The 16,040-nt window shown below is 41.0% G+C and overlaps 1 protein-coding gene across 17 annotated transcripts in view; it reads right to left on the bottom strand.

Annotated features, from left to right (window-relative positions):
• CELF2 (CUGBP Elav-like family member 2) overlaps positions 1-16,040 on the bottom strand; it is a 568,240-nt gene that overhangs the window by 87,629 nt on the left and 464,571 nt on the right. The window contains exon 1 of one of the 17 annotated variants that reach the window (XM_083819749.1): positions 2,478-16,019. The exons of the other annotated variants lie outside the window; for them this stretch is intronic. The gene's annotated coding sequence lies outside the window, so the exon portion shown is untranslated. Of the gene's footprint in view, positions 1-2,477; positions 16,020-16,040 lie in introns of those variants that run through there. 17 annotated transcript variants of the gene reach the window in all.

Raw genomic sequence — 16,040 nt, 5'->3', positions numbered from 1 at the left:
TTCTCTGGGGTCAGACTACTGTGAATTATACAGTCAATATCTGGCTACAGCTTCAGGGGCTTCTCCGGGAACCAGGGACAGTCTCTTAGGCCAAATAAATACTACTGAATAGAAGAGGCAAGGGATTGATCTCTGACTCTTAAGAGAAGTTGTGTGGCACAGCTTGCTTTTGCACAGCTTTACTTCTCCTTCCTCTCAAAGTAGGATGTCTTTGTCCACACTGCCTAGTGGGAATAGTGCCCATCCCACCTTATTCCCCCAAACATGACCACACATTAGCGGGGAAAGTATTAACTGTCTCTGAGACCAATGCCATGGTATGCTTGCTTTACTAGAACAGACAGAGCTTTAGATTCCCAGTACTGGTTTAAGCCATTTGCCTTAGTTTATTCATGGGTAAAAGGAGATTAAATGTGGATCCATCATGTAGTCTAACAAATAAATGCAAAGCAGTAGCTGTAACTGCCTGAGCGATGGTGTAGACAGAAGATTGTTTGCTGTCATTCTTTCATAAATCCCAAATTAAGGGATTTAAACCATGTTAGGTATTTATATGATTTTAGTAGTAGAAGAATGTGGTCTGTTACTTGGCCTCCTAGATTACTGTCAGACATATATATATGTGTATTTTGGAGAGAGAGGGAGAGAGGGAGGAAGAGAGGGAGAGAGAGAAGCAGAAGAAAATGAATATTGCTGGTGAGTGCCAAATATAGTTCATGCGGTAATGCATAACATCATTATTTTCTATTTAGAGCACAGAAAGAAGCATATAGCTTGCTTAAAACAAGTTGTTTCTTTTACAGGAGAACAGTGAAACTGCTGAAATTCAATGACTTTTGGAAGTTTTCCAAGCCAGTCATTTTGCAATCCACCACATTCCATATCTTATATGCAAGTTAAATCGAACATTAGCTAACATTGACTAAAAACAATGGTACACTTTAAAATAAATATAATATTCTAACAATTCCTTCCATAGTCACCCCCACATCCTGCTGCTCCTTCCGTCCGTTTACTAATTAGCCTGTAACACTCTGTCTTCTTTAAAAGCTGTACCCTCTTATTGAAATGAAAAAGTTGGCAGTCTTAGAAGTGACAACTTCACTTTGTAATGTACAAATAACTACTCTTGCTCTGTTAGCAGTTCTACTCCATTTATTTAATTCCTTCAGTTCTTACCACCCACACAAATGGCAACGATTCCAGGACACATGCGAGCCAAGCAGAGTGGAGATAAGGAAGGGGAGGTATGACGAAATTTCTCCCTTCAAAAATCACATGGAAACCAAAGTGATTAACTATCTTTTCTTCAAACAAATGAGCCTTTACAGAACCTATTCAATCCTAAAAATAGACATTAAGTGGGATTCTATATCTTGTTGGGAATAATGCCTTGGGGATATTTTGTATCATCCATGCTTAAAAAGCAAACCCATTAGACATCTGAGCAAAACACCAGATATTATTTTAACAGCAAGAGTTATCCATCTCATCTGTAGCAGCAATAACTTTTGTTGACATTTTGCCAATTGAAGTTTGCATGCCAGCGTGGTTTTTTTTTTTTCCTTTGCATTAAACCGATAAGGCATAGAAAGATAACAAAGTGTCTCCATGACATTAATTGACTGAGTTTTAACACCCATTGAAGGTAGCTGCGAGAAGCCAAATTACTGTCCACGTTTCTGAGCAGAAAATGAAGCGCGGTGAAGCGGCGATCCACCTGGAGTCACGCAGCGCAACACGGTGTGGACCAGAATGAAGGGAGGCAGCCGTGCTGGCCTCACTGCAGCAGAGCCCGAGCTCCTCATGCTGTAATTGATTTCTCCTCCTAACACAACGGCGAGGTGCTTGCTGCTGCTATCTCTTTCTAGCAGAAAGGAAGATGATGGGAGAAAAAAAAAAAAAACACACCACAGAGGCTATATGTGATTCATCTACAGTTATTCTGCAACTTAAGCTAAATCTCTCAAGCCAAAATCTTGTGGTTTTATCACCAGGTATAGGTAAGGCAATAACGAGGGGGTGTACTCCATCAAGCTTTTTATTTTTACGGTACTCCCTAGATATCCTACCCAAAAAGTAACATAAGAACCTGAAGCAGTGATCCAGTATAGCTGGGGGAACCAAATACCAGCCAGGCTTTCGTGGTTTGAGGATCAGAGCTAATAACTAACACTGCCTTGCACTGCATTGTGTGGATTTGCCCAACATGACTTAAGATGCCAGGACTCAGTTCCCAGAATGACACAAACCTTAAAGTCAACGTCTCACTGGACATGACTCAAGTGTTCTGAAGTCGTACTTTCTTCCATCTCCCTACTCAGGCTTTGGAATGCTTTCCAGAAGTCAACAGAGGGTTGAGACTTAAAAAGGAGTACTTTTCCTTAAAAACTAAGAGCAACACACCTCCACCCCCAATATTAATATTTGGAAAACAGAAACAGAGCAAAGCCCAGACATGGTACCTATTAGCTCACCGTCTATGAAAGGTCTTCCCACCTCCCAGCTTCTGAATGGGAATGAAGCAGAGGCCCCTAAATTGCCCCAGGTGGGGAGGCAGCACAGCAGAAGCTGTGCTTACTTGAGTGGTCTGGAGAGACACATTTCACTTTTCTTCTCCTAGCACAAGTCAAATCCTCTGCTTAGAATGCACTGGCTCTCATTGCTCGGGGACTTTTGCCCTTCTCAGTTATGACTCCAGTACCTTTGAAGACTCAAGATGATGTTGCTGCAGGCTTTCAATTTCGACTTTCTAAATTTCGATCTTAAAAAACCTCTCCTGCTGCCGCATGGATACCTTCAAGTAGCTCAGGCTGTGGACACTATTTTAGGGTGCTAATGTTTGAGTTTGGTCCACATGAAAACCCTCCCTTTCCCCATAAATCCCACTGATTCCACATAAACACTGAGGATGACATTTAGAAACTTACCCAGAAAAGAAAGCAATTCTCCACCCCCTTCTCCTCCTATCCAGAAAACAATCCCAAACAAAATCAAAATGAAATAAATTATCTTTTAGGCTACTGATGACCATGAGGAAATTTAGTTTAAATGAAAGGTTTTTAAAAACATGCAATGTCTTTTGTAATGCAAAACAAACTCAGCTGTGACTGAGGGCATGGCTGCCAGGATATGAAATGCTTGTTTTGCAGAACTTTTATTTTAAGATTTATGCTGTTCTGTGCTTGCATGTACTGTCTCCTCTGTGAACTATGCTCTGGGAAAACACCATGTGATTATGCTCAGCAATATCCTCTACCTTTGCCAAGATGAAATTCAGGAAATAACCCTTTAAAGGGAATGACCAGGGATAGCAGAGTCGCAGAAAGGCAAGAAAGCAAAGTCAGGGGCTCCTCCATTTCTTTTACAACATTATCTCATTCCCAGTTATCTTCTCCATTTTTGGCTTTCATTCAATAGGAGAGAAACCAGCTTCAACCACTCCCTCAGTTTCACATCACAGATTTTTCTGTTCGTTTACCAAGTGTATCTTCTGCCTGACTCTTTCTGCAGCGTATAAGGTCACCTTGATCCAACAACATGCTTGGTCTCCTCTTCTGACAGAAACTAGAGTCTATTATTTGGTACAAAACTCAAATTCTAGGCTATGGGATTTTTTTATGCAAAGCTTTTTTAAAGTTCTTGCTGGAAAGCTTTCATATTTGCATTACAATGTAACAGCAAGAACATCTTATAGTTAAAAAGTATGAATGAGGTAAGTCTAAAATAAGCCCCAAAAGCATCCAAATTATAACTTCTATTGAAATACTACCTTTTAAATTAAAGCAAAGGGTACAATTTATAGAGAGAGTTGGCACCGATGATGTGGGGCTGCTGCAGTTTTCACTTAGAAAAGGCACAGAATAGTTCTGAGTCCAGAATACTCTTTTATTCACAATTTCCACCTCTCCCGCAGTCAGTCAGTTGGTCAAATTTCTCCCTGTTACCGAGCACAAACTAATCCAGAATTCTTCAAAGATCAGATATGAGCCCTAAACTACTTGATAACATGCACACCTATTTAAATATGGCAGAAAATAGCCAAAGCATTCAGGTAGAAAAGTGATTTTGAATGAAGATGTCAAAAATCCTCCTTTCCTGACTGAGATCAGCTGGGGTAAATATTACAGCTTTATTGTTAAACCAGTGGAGCCATAATATTTTACGCCAAATGAGGACATGGCTCATAAATTCTATTTAAGCTGTCCATGAGCTGAAGTTACAGGAATTTTCCACAACTATCCAGTATCAGCATCCAAATAAAAGCTCTCAATGTTATGCCAATACTCTGCAGTGGTGAAATAATCTGGCTGTGGAGATAGACTGAAAGAGATAGCTCGATATTTGATCCTCCTATGAAAACAACATTGCTGCAGCCTCCAGCAGCAAGCACGCACACACATTGTCCATATGAAAATATGAATATCCAGTTGTGTATATATACACAATTACAAACTGCAGTAAGAATACCCTGTTCAGTAACCATGTAATTTTGAACCACCCTTTGCATGAACTCATTCTCTTCAGTTTTTCAGCATCTATACAGCTAAGGTACTTTGCCAGTGCTTTCTTCAGGGTAAAGAAAATATTTTTAACTCATATTAAGCATGTAGTACACATTCATAATGCTAATCCTAAGGAATTATAGTGTATTTAAATATTTCTCTCAATAGGTGCTTGGGAAGTTAAATAAACAAAAAATTAAATGGGCAACATTAGCAGCAACATATATTTTTGAAGAATGAGTCAGTTCCAGCTGGCTGTGGTATTTGGACAGAGCTGTGATTACGCTCTCATTAGTAAAAGGGACAGTATCAGGAACAATAAGGCCAAAATCAACCTGCCTCCACCCATTTGCAAAGCTCTGTATTAGCATCTGACCCTATATATGACCCTTAATGCATTTTCTAGAAATTGGGCCCCTGATTCCCTAGGAAAAAAAACACACAAAAAACACAACAGTGTGCTTCACCTAGTGACTATAAATGCCAGTACGTGAAAAGCTTATTCTTTATACTGCCTTTCTACTCAATTAGAAGCTTTCTCTGCATTATGCCCCAGGAGTAACATCTTCATGCACAACTCGCCTAAAGGTCAACGAAATCTCTTCGCGGAGATGGCTTCGGGTGGAACAGCTGGAGGCCAAGGACAGCTATCAGGAAGGTCCTCTGGTAAAACCAGCCGAGCTAAAAGCTCTTACATCATGCATCCTACCTGCTCCAAAGGTAGCATTTTCAGCTACTGGGAAGTCTTGAACTCCCGGTTTCTGGGTGTATGCTATTTTTTTCTGAATGGGGTTAATTCATCCTGAGGGCTGTTGTGACTTGGTGAGGCTAGCAGGGGGTAATGAAAGCACAGGGAAGGACGGCATGGATGCAGAAAAAACAAACATCCACCAAGTCACACCCTCTATTTCTGGCTCTCATGTCAACAAGGAAGAAGACGAGTGCCAGATATGAGAGCTGTTAGTTATCATGCCCCTTTTAAACAGGGATAAATCCATGTCTTCTTTGCAAAATGGATGGGGTCACTAGAGGCAAGGGGCATGCTTGCTTGAGCAACCTTACAGAGTCCTCCAGACATGAACATATAAGCACAGCATTTAGACTGACTGTAGTTATTACTTACTAGTAGCTTTCTTTTTGGTTAATCATACGTTTTTGTACAAACAGGGGGATTCTATGTTAAGACAAGCATAGCAATTTCTTTCACTTCTTAGCAAATGCAGAAATGAGAGATGAAAAAAATTCAGTAACTCATCTGGAATGACTTAATGTCAGTAGAGGATTATTGCCTATCATATATTTTCTAATTCTTTCCTACCCCAAATGCCTCTAAGGACTAGGATTTAACTTTGTTTCATTTAGAAGATTATTCTAATTGGAGAGATACTGCTTTTCCCGATACTTGATCTAAGTTTTATTTCACCTCTTATGACTGTAAATCCTCAATTCTGTGTACAATCAACAATAATTCCCATTTGTCATCGGCATTTGGGCAGTACACACACTTGGCCCTGAAGGAAATAAATGCACCAGCTACATCCATGCTGCCGGGGATGCTTGGCAAGGTACTCCCCAACAGCATTTATCCTCTGTGTTTTTCTTGCAATATTTGAAATGAACATACTGTATAATAACACTGCACATTTTCCTCTAAGGTATTGTCATGAATCTGCCACAAAATAATATTAGTCGCTGTCTGGTGGATACTTGCTCAAGTGATGGTCTACCACACAAACTACGTTCAATCATTTGAGCCATTCACAGCTGAATGAAAATACAAAGGTATCACGTACCTCCATTCTCTACAGGAGGCTGTAATCCCACGGAGAGATGCTGGCATCGGTAAAGAACACTAGAGTGTTTTGTTTATTTTCACGGTGGAATTACAAGCTTCTCTTATGGAGGTACCTGTTTTTCAGTTCTTAGTTAAAAACTAATCTTATTCTCTGATTACTGTCTTATTTTCCCCAATCTTATTTTCTACAACTCACTATGTTCTCTATCTTGAAATCAATGATAAGGCTCTACTTATACTTTTTAAAAGATCGTTACAGACTTCCAATTATCCCTTTCAAACAGGAGCTCCTTTCTTTTCTTTCTTTCTTTTTTTTTCCCCGTGTTTCTCCTTCAGAAGAGAAAATTTCCACTCATTGCAACAGATTCTTGTAATGGTTGCAAGTGGAACTGGGCGAGTGTTCCTAGCATGAATGACAGAGGCAATGTATTCATGAGATTCCCTGATACATTGCAAATTCCATTTGCAAAGAAGCAAAGTTGCTTATTCTAACCCTCGCTTGCGTATCCTGCCCCCCTCCTGCGACGGGAGATAGCCCATCTCTGAGTTACAATAGGGCGAGAGCGGGGATTGACTGCAGACTGCTTTAATGCCACTCTTAATGACAACTTGTGAAGATTAGGAAGTTGTCAGAATCAGATATCAGCAAAAGCTCCGGCTTGCTTTGTGAAGTCAGTCTGAATTAATTAATGGGTAGCTTTCCTTTGATATTACTTTGATATTTAGCTGCAGCTGGATAAAAATCAACCACAAAGGAAACTACATTTTGTTTACCACTGCTTAAGACTCTGTTTAGTCCAATGTTTTTTTCTTTTGCAGTTTTTGCCTTTTTAACTTTGCTGGCACAATGCAACAGCGATAGGCTTTTGTTAATAACTGGAGTTCGGTGGCATATTTTTCAATGACTGCTCCTACTTGCCTCCGAAGGTATTCGGGCTATATTCTAAGAGCAAAGCCATTACTGATTTCAGCAAAGCTGCAGGTAAAAGGATGTACTGTTCCGAAAGTAAGCCAAACATTAGCCTTGCCCAGTCTTCTACTGCTTTTGCATTGGAAAGCTATATAACACTAATGATATTTGCTCTCTGTTTCAGAGGGTGCTGATGACTTGCTCCATGCACCGACAGCCTGAAATACAGGCTCTGCAGTTGGGGTAGTTTCCCTCCGAACTTTTCAGGGTATGAATTCACAGCATATTTTAGTGTACCTCAAGGTTTTGGATGCCTACCACCACAATCAGCTGAGCATGTCTGCATAACGAAGAGGTGCCTGCACCCAAAAGAATCCCTGTGTGCTTTCTAGACTGGAAAAAGGAGAAAGGATTGCTCTGCACACCACAGGCTAACAGCAGACAAAGCAGTGGCTCTTCCAGCTAAGAAGATGAAGATAATAATTTCTTTAGGAGAATGAGCAAAAAATCAGTTATCTTTCTGGGTCTGCAAAGAGTATTTTTAGTTAGGCAGAATTTAATTGCCCAAAGTATGCAATGAGCGGGAGGCTCAGTCAAGCTACCCTGTTTCACTTGCTTTCCCAGAAGTATTATAGGGTTCCTACGACCACAAAGAAGATAGAACCTATATTTTTCCCTCTCGTTCCATGTTTGGCACATACAAGAGCATGGTGCATCTAAACTGCATGGTTCATTACCCAACTAAGATGAGAGAAAACTAGATAAGGAAGCCTTAGCTCCTGGTACCTCCATGGGATTACAGCACTAAACGAGAAAACATTTCAACCCAATGCATGGAGCCACAGACCACGCAGCACAGGTCTTTGGAAGAAGCAGCGCAGCTCACGGGGTTGGATCCAACAGCAGAAAGGATGCTGAACAAACAATCTTGCTGTTATAAACACGCCATGAAGCTCTGTCTCTTTAGTCATAACATAATTCAGATCCGTGGGCACCAAACATTGCTATCAAGGCAGGTAAATGGCATCCAAGGGCATCTCTAATGATGTTACTTCCTGACGCCTGCTACATTGTTTATGATTTGCCTTTCTAATTTCATTCTTGTAGGAGTAGTCAGACAGCTAGGAAGGCTCCCTGAACTATTTTTTCATTACAAAGACAATTTTAATGGCTTGTGTCATGGTGCTAATGAGGCTGACTGAAGCACCTGTACTTTCTGTTTTGGATAACAGAAAACAGCTAGCACTAGCAGTAGGGTAAATAACTGTTTAAGAGAGAGCCTGGGCTATTATCCTCAGCCAAGCATCCCACCTAAATCCCGGTGAGCTTTGCAATACTCTGGAGTATGCTGGTGATGGCCTCTCAATTTCATTCAGAGTTTTCCATTCCCAAGCGCACAGCAACAGGTTCTCCAGTCACTGGTTTTTGGGAACCCAGCTTGAAACTGATATCCTGTGAATAGATACTCCAGCCTCACTGAAAAGCAGGTTAAGATGTTCTAAGTTGGCCATTAAAATCCAGAGGTATTGCAAAGTGTTGACTTCAACTGTCCGGAGTTATGGAAATTAGAGGTAAAGTAGTGCCACATGTCAGAGCAAGTTGGCCTTTTAGGGATGGGCTTCACATCAGGGAAACTTGCTGAGGTTAAGCCAGCATTATGAGTTACTTCGTTTCCATCCCAACAGTATTATACTGCAAAGCTGAAAAAAAAAAAAAAAAGCCCAAACTACTCCAAAACAGCTATCTAAAAAAGCTAGGTTGCATCTAACTGCATTTGCAGCTGGGCTAATGTGCTCTTGCTTCCCAGCAGATCTGCTACACCAGGAAAATGCAACCATCTGATTTGAATGTCCAGGATCTGAAGTATCTCACTGTGCAGCTCTTCATCCTCCTGACATACCCCAAGGGCTACATCGGGGCATCACCCCACAATTTAGATGCCTTTCCCCTGTACTTCAGGTCGACGGATATTCCTGCCAGATTATTATTTGACACACTTCCCTATTCAGGGCAAGTGTCTTCCAAACATTGGAAGATTTTCCAAATAATAAAAATTCTTATTAGAGCATGAACTCATATCCAGACATCACAATTCTTGAGTCACTACTCTCAGTACTAGGCAACCAAGCGCTTTTACTTGCTTCCTCTCAGTCCCATGAGATTTTAATACTTTCATGCCCAGTGGAACGGCTTCAACAGGAGGGATGGTGACCTCCAATCTCAGCTGAGTCCAGTGGTGATGGTTCTGTTAGGTCATTTAAAGTTAAATCCTTACAACAAGTAAGCCAGAGTGGATGTGCACTGCATTCTCCTGCATGCCAGAAAGGTATCCTAATGATCAGGCTGTGAGAGAAGGTGAATCTGGCCCCCATCCTTCACTGAGAACAAGGGGCTATAATTATGAATGAAACGGTCTGCTCGATTTAGAGAAGCTGTTCTCACTTAGCCAACACGCACCTCTCCCTGTGCCCGCACAACACCTATCATTTGGCCATTCAGCTGCAAGGTCAGCTACTTACAGGGATTTCATTATGCTCCCGTCAATTTGTCAGTTTTTACCATTTTAGGCAAAACTGAATGCAGGGCTGGTGCTATGTCCTGTTTCACAACAATGGTAGGCGCAAACCCAACATTTCCACTAAGGTGTTTGAATTTAGTGTAAATAGTGATTTTTCATTTAAATGGCAAAGTCGGTGCAACTTATCTTTGGGGGACAGAGGTGGCAGTGATGTATTTGCATAATAAAAATAACTTCTGAGCTGAACAAAAATTAAGTATCATTTGTGTAGTATTTTAAAGGAAGAAACAGGCCAGATTCACTTTCTCAACATCATTCAGTGGTGTCTTATAGCCCAGTTCCTCGAAATAGACGCTCCCTGGGAATTCTCCACTTTCCCATCTGCTTATTTTTATCATTTAAACGCTTCTACACTTTTCAGATCCTTCATTAAACAGCATTTGGCCATGCTATATGGGTACTGAATTAGTTTAATTTGTCATCATAAATCAATCACTCCAAACCCTTAACTAACTTAATTACTCTCTGAATTCCCTTTCTGTTTGTCAAAATCTCTCAAAGTCACTGATATCTCATATTCAGGCTATTATTCAAGTTGTATTGGATGATTACCTTTTTATTACAGGTAATTTTTACATAATGTTCATACAGTACTGACAACTCATAAGGCCTAAAGCAGAGAAGCAGACTGGTTATTAAAACGCTATTCCAGAAAGGAGTGTGCAATAATATTCATTAGAAATGAGCAGAACTCATGAAGGAAAATGAAAATCAGAAATATACGGGTTTCTTTTTTTGCTAGACAATTCACTTGTTTTATCAGCAGGTGAATGTGGATCCAAACAAAGCCGTTATGGATGCCTGCATTTTGGAATGGATTATTCTGATTATGCTGAAGGTTAAATAACCTGATAACCCGAGAGAGATTCCTCTTCCATTTTACAACCCCTTACGCCAAATGCACATGGAGGGGGCATGGTATTGCCTTTGCCCATCTACAGGATACCGACAGCAGGGCAAACAAGAAGACAGCCTGAGCTTTACACCCAACGAGAAATGTGAGCTGCCCTGCAGAGGCGAGGGGAAGCCCCACGGAGGCTGGCATCCTGCCGATGGACAGTCAGCCTGCAGCAGGACAGGGGGAAGCCTCTTGTGAAAGGGCACCTGAACTGGCCAATGGCCTAAATTCCTCTCTAAAATATAGTTTCACTTGTTTTGCGCCCCTAAATGGACCCCGAGGTTTCTTTCAGCTAGCACACGATGCTTAGGGAAAAGTTCCCTCTAAGGCAGTCCTGTTTCCTTAGCACGTAAAGGGCATTTTATAAAGCCAGTAGTGATTCTTATAATGTAAAAAATGAAAGTCTTTTCCTTGACAACATCTGGCAAAAAGGAGGCCATTAATATTTTACAAGACAGTTAGATCCTACAAACTCCACCTTGCTGTTAAAATTTAAAGAGCTTTCTCAAAACTGTATTTCTCCATTGTTACATCCTTAATTAAATTGATTCATACAGCTAACGTTCTTATTTCATGCCAGAACTTCAATACAAAGGGCTTGCTGCTATTTGGAATATGTACATCCCACTTGAAATAAGAGCCACGTAAACTATTAGTCTGTTAAATGCACAGGAGTGCTGACACCTAAATCAGCGCAGGCTGTTAATTATTTTTGTGATAACCTCTGCTATGAGGATATAGGCAACAATATAGAGACAACAAATGATCTTTGTCATGTCAGGTGAAACTAACTGCAAATGCAAAACAGACTCCAAAGAGACTTAGGTCTTGATTTTAGAAAAGGATTCCAGTAGATTCCTGGTACTGAACAGATTCGTTCAAGGTCCATTTATTCAGCTGACAGGCTTCAAGAACCCGACCAACATATAGTACTCTTGTTACGTATCGGCATTTAGCCCTTTCCAGGAAATCCTACCCAATGCACTAGTTATCCAAATAGAGCGGATTCTGTTTTTAATCTAGTATGTACATTAAAACCAAACCAAAAAATGTCAGTGTCACAAACACCTCTGAGAGCAGTCCCTGCATACAGCTCATCAAGGTTTGCCCTCTCCATAAAAGCCAATTTTCACTAAGCAGCATATTAGAGCATAGGGGGACTAAAATTATTACATCTAACTAAAGACAGAATAAATTTAGATGCGAAGAATTTATTGGACTATTTTTTTCAGGGAATAGAAGCTACACATCTCTAGCAAAGCCATGAGATTCTTAATGAAGATGAGACTAGTTAAGTCTTGGTTCTCCTCATCCCAATTATTATAATCAAATTGAATTTTCCCCTTTTCTCCCCTCTGCCTTTTAAAACAAAATCCACACCAACTTTCACACCGTAAGAAGGCAACTGTAACTTGAATAACACAAACCTATGAGCTAGGGTATGAGCTATGCGCTTGCATGCTTTATTTGAAAAGACACATCTGAAAATTCATGTTGTTCATTTACAAGACATAAAAGCCACTTGTGATGCCAGTACCAAGTAAACAGAAGAGAACTGTCCCTATTTCACTGATATGTATCATATATATCAATATGCGTGCATTTCTCAAACACTGCCTATCTTTTTCTCTGCCTAGTAGCAATGCTACTGTAACAAGTGATATCTAAATACACTTTTGGGGAAAGATAAAAGTTCCATTATATGACAAGGAATATTATGACTAACAGAGAGATTATAATAATCATGAGTGAAAAGAAGATGTTTGATCCTGCTTATGCTGAAAGTTTTTAAAATTTATAAAAAAATCTTTTAAATGAATTTTATCCTCAGGAAAATGATTAAAACAAGACAAGCCTTGAGATGTCAGCTGGTGACATGTTTTTCTTCTTTATTTTCCTTTTTTGTTGTTGTTGCTGTGAAAAAAATCTGAGAGAATACAGCAAAGTGCATCATTAACTTCTTATTAATTTCATAATACAAAGGCAATTCAGTTAAAATAGTGGTGCTGCAACTTTAAATTACAGAACTAGCTTGGTATTTAATGAGAGATTTAGCACAGCAGGGTTTCTGTTAAATTAAGTTGTGCCTTCACATCACAGTGGGAAAACAGGTGTATATTGGTTTAGAATTATGGAAATGTTGACTAATTCCAAGGCTTGTAATCAAACAGCAAGGCACCCTGCAATATTTTTTTCCAAGATTCTGCATTAATCATTTTATGTCTGGTCTTATTTTCTTCATGTCCACTAAAAGGGTGCAGCTCAAAGGAGCAGATAAAGCGCTCGTGCTTTCATGTCTCTGTTACGGATGAGGTCCATGCAGAAAGCAGATACAGAAACAGCGCACTGCAGGCTTTGCTCAACTACCCACCTAAATTAAGCTGAACATGCAGAAGGGGGATAGGTTTCACTCTACAAAAGCACTTTTTTGGCTTCGTGAGTATCGATCCCCAACCTGCTTACTGAGCAACACGGAGCAGGTCTGCATTTAAGAAATGGAGAGGCAAAGACCAGAGAGAACCTGGCTGCAATCATTTAACGCGCACAGTGCTGGGCCAGAGGTATCCCTGTCCCCAGGCCTGCAGGATGGGTGATACCTACGTGCAGGCAAGGTGCAGCTGCTGTGGCATCCCTGCCCTAATTCTGTACCTCAAACCAGTAAACCACCTGCTTGTGCCCCTGATTTTTTTTTTTCCTGGTCTATTCAGGGATGCTTCTTATCTGACTTATGGTTGTATACCAGCAAAAGCGGAAGGCACATATTCTTCTGTTTCCAGATACACCTTCTTACTGTACCTCCCACATAGCTTATCTTGTTTACTGGAAGCAAGATGATGCCTGAATAAACCTGATCCAAATTCACCCCTTGTAACCCCAACAGACAATTGCTTCCATTTGCTCTGAAAGAGACTGTTTCACACACGGGCTATCCGCTACCAATCCCTGCTAGCTCAGGGAAAGCTGCTTAGTGGGCCAGATCTAACAGCATGGAAATTGCTAAAATTCATAGAAGGAGAATCCTGCTCAAGTCAAGTGTTTTCAGCATGTGTGCCACAACTTCATAGCACGCATAAATGAAGTTATTTTGGGAATATACTGATGCAGCATAACAGTATCCCAATATATGCTGAATGTCAGCATACAGCACGTGCAAAATACAGAATCTGTTATATAATACATGCTGAATTGTTCCTGAAGTAATGGATCTGTATTTGAGTTGGTTCTCTTTATTAGAGATGTGTCTTTAAGAAGAAAGTATAAAAATTTATCTCCAAGTAAAATCTTAACATCCCTGGCAGTATCAGGAGTATTTTTAAAGGCCAGGCCCCAGAGTCATGGGAATGCAATTTTCACATTTCCTTAAAAGAAAAGTTTGCAGCCTCATGTTCAGTATGGAAAAACAGAGCTTGAAAAGAAACATTTTAAATGACAAAGAGTTAGAGGCAGCATTGGAAAAAAAAGGTTATATTTTTGAGCTTTATTAAAAAAAAATAAATAAAAGGTGCAGTAACCTCTTTAACTGCTGCATGCTCCTCAGCTATAAAGAAGCAGAGGAGAAAATGATGCCCTGCTCAAGTAAGAAGCTATGCAGAGCTGAGCCAGCTTTGCCACCTGTACATGGGGAGCTCAGGGAAGGAGGCTGCCCCTCTGAGTCACCTATGGGTTTATCCAAGACCTCAAAAAACAGAGCTGCCAGCTTGTGGGGCTCAGGGAAGAAGAGAGGAGCACCAGCAGCTCAGGACCACCTCTGCTGGAGTGTCCATCCCACCCAGCCAGCCTGCACAGCCACTTGACTGAAAGCCTGTTGGAGATGACTTGGGTTTGGAGAGCGGTTATACAACGAGTTGTGTTTGGAGAGCAGATATACAATGAGTTGGGTTAACTTCAACGTTAGCTGAATTAGGTTTGAGAGCGTTCATCCAAGGGCTTGGCATTTTCTAGCAGTGGGGATGGGAACCAACAAGTGGAGCTGCAGAACCAAAGGATGCTGTGATTCAACCCGAGCTCCAGAGGGGTCTCAAAGGCACTTTTCCTGAGGGGTCCCTCAGCACCTTTCTTTCTCTGTGAGGATAGCACATCATCCCAAACACCCTTAAAAGCTGAGCCTGCCACTGCGAGTGGCAATGTGAATGTCAATTGACCCTTGCAAGAGCCAGATACTGGAAAAATTTACTCAAATCTGAAGTTGCACAATTGTTCTTTGATTTTCCTCTAAGCTGGCTGGTCTCTGCAGATTTCCTCTCACCCCGTCCAGCATTTCCACTTGCAAATGACGGAGGAATCCCATTCTACCTCTGCGAATGAGCAGGGCTCATGGGGAACTATCCAACATACTTCTCCTCATTTCCATGACAGATGAGGTGACTTTCCTAATAGCAGTTGCATAAAGTGGGCCAGCCAGACATGACTTTTTCAAACAGGTAGTGACCAATTTCACATACAGCATGTAGGAGCTAAAGAAGATATTGGCCATATAACTGTCAGTCCAACCACTATTCTACTTACTTATAACAATGATGTATACTTTATTTTTTTGTGTGTAACCATACAAGCCATACATATAGTGGAACATTTGGCCTACATCAAGAGGGAATACATCCCTATCCCTTATATTTTTCCATTTCAATCCCCAAAGTATTTGGTTGCAACCAGCAGAACAAATTAAAACATTAGAACAAGAAGACTTCAGAGTTAAGTCATGCAATTACCAGTGATATCCTTTGCTCCAGACCTGTAACTCAAGTCTGAACTACCGCAGGATAACAAGCTACAGTTTGTAGGATTAGCCCAGTAACACAAGCACAACTGTGTTAAGCACCAGTGGGATGTATCAGTGGGAGCAGGGTGCTGAGCAGCGGCGGTGGCAGGAAGCAGGATGGCTCTGTGCAGGCAGCGATGTGGTGCTGCGCTCTGCGGTCCCCTGATGTGCAGCCACCAAGATAATGCAGGCAGTTGTTTAGAAACCATGTCTACAAAGGCTGCGTTTAATGAAGTTGGCTGTATTTTGTCTTTCTCTTCTCTCCCTTTTGAAACTAGAATCCCCAGTGGTGCAGTGTTTTTCTGCCATATGTTTCCCCCCAACCTCCTTTTCTTTAAAAAAAAAATAAAATTGGATCTACCTTGCACTTCAGTAACTGCCTCTAGTCAGCAGGAATCAGCACTATTTCCAGCCAAGGGACTTTCTACAGAAGAGCAACTGCCTTTGGAGATAATGCCATTGCTACAGGACTGGCACTGTTACAGGACAGGCCATCCGGCTTGTCACCCTCCCAAGAGACCAAGGTCATTTGGGGCACGAAGCAGCATCTCAAGCAAAAGGGCTATTTTCTGGCAATGAAATAATTAGGATCAAA

This window comes from Anser anser, assembly GCF_964211835.1.
Source record: "Anser anser genome assembly, chromosome: 1".
Classification (NCBI taxonomy): Eukaryota; Metazoa; Chordata; class Aves; order Anseriformes; family Anatidae; genus Anser; species Anser anser.
Note: the sequence above shows the minus strand (reverse complement) of the source record. Positions and strands in the feature narration are given on the sequence as shown.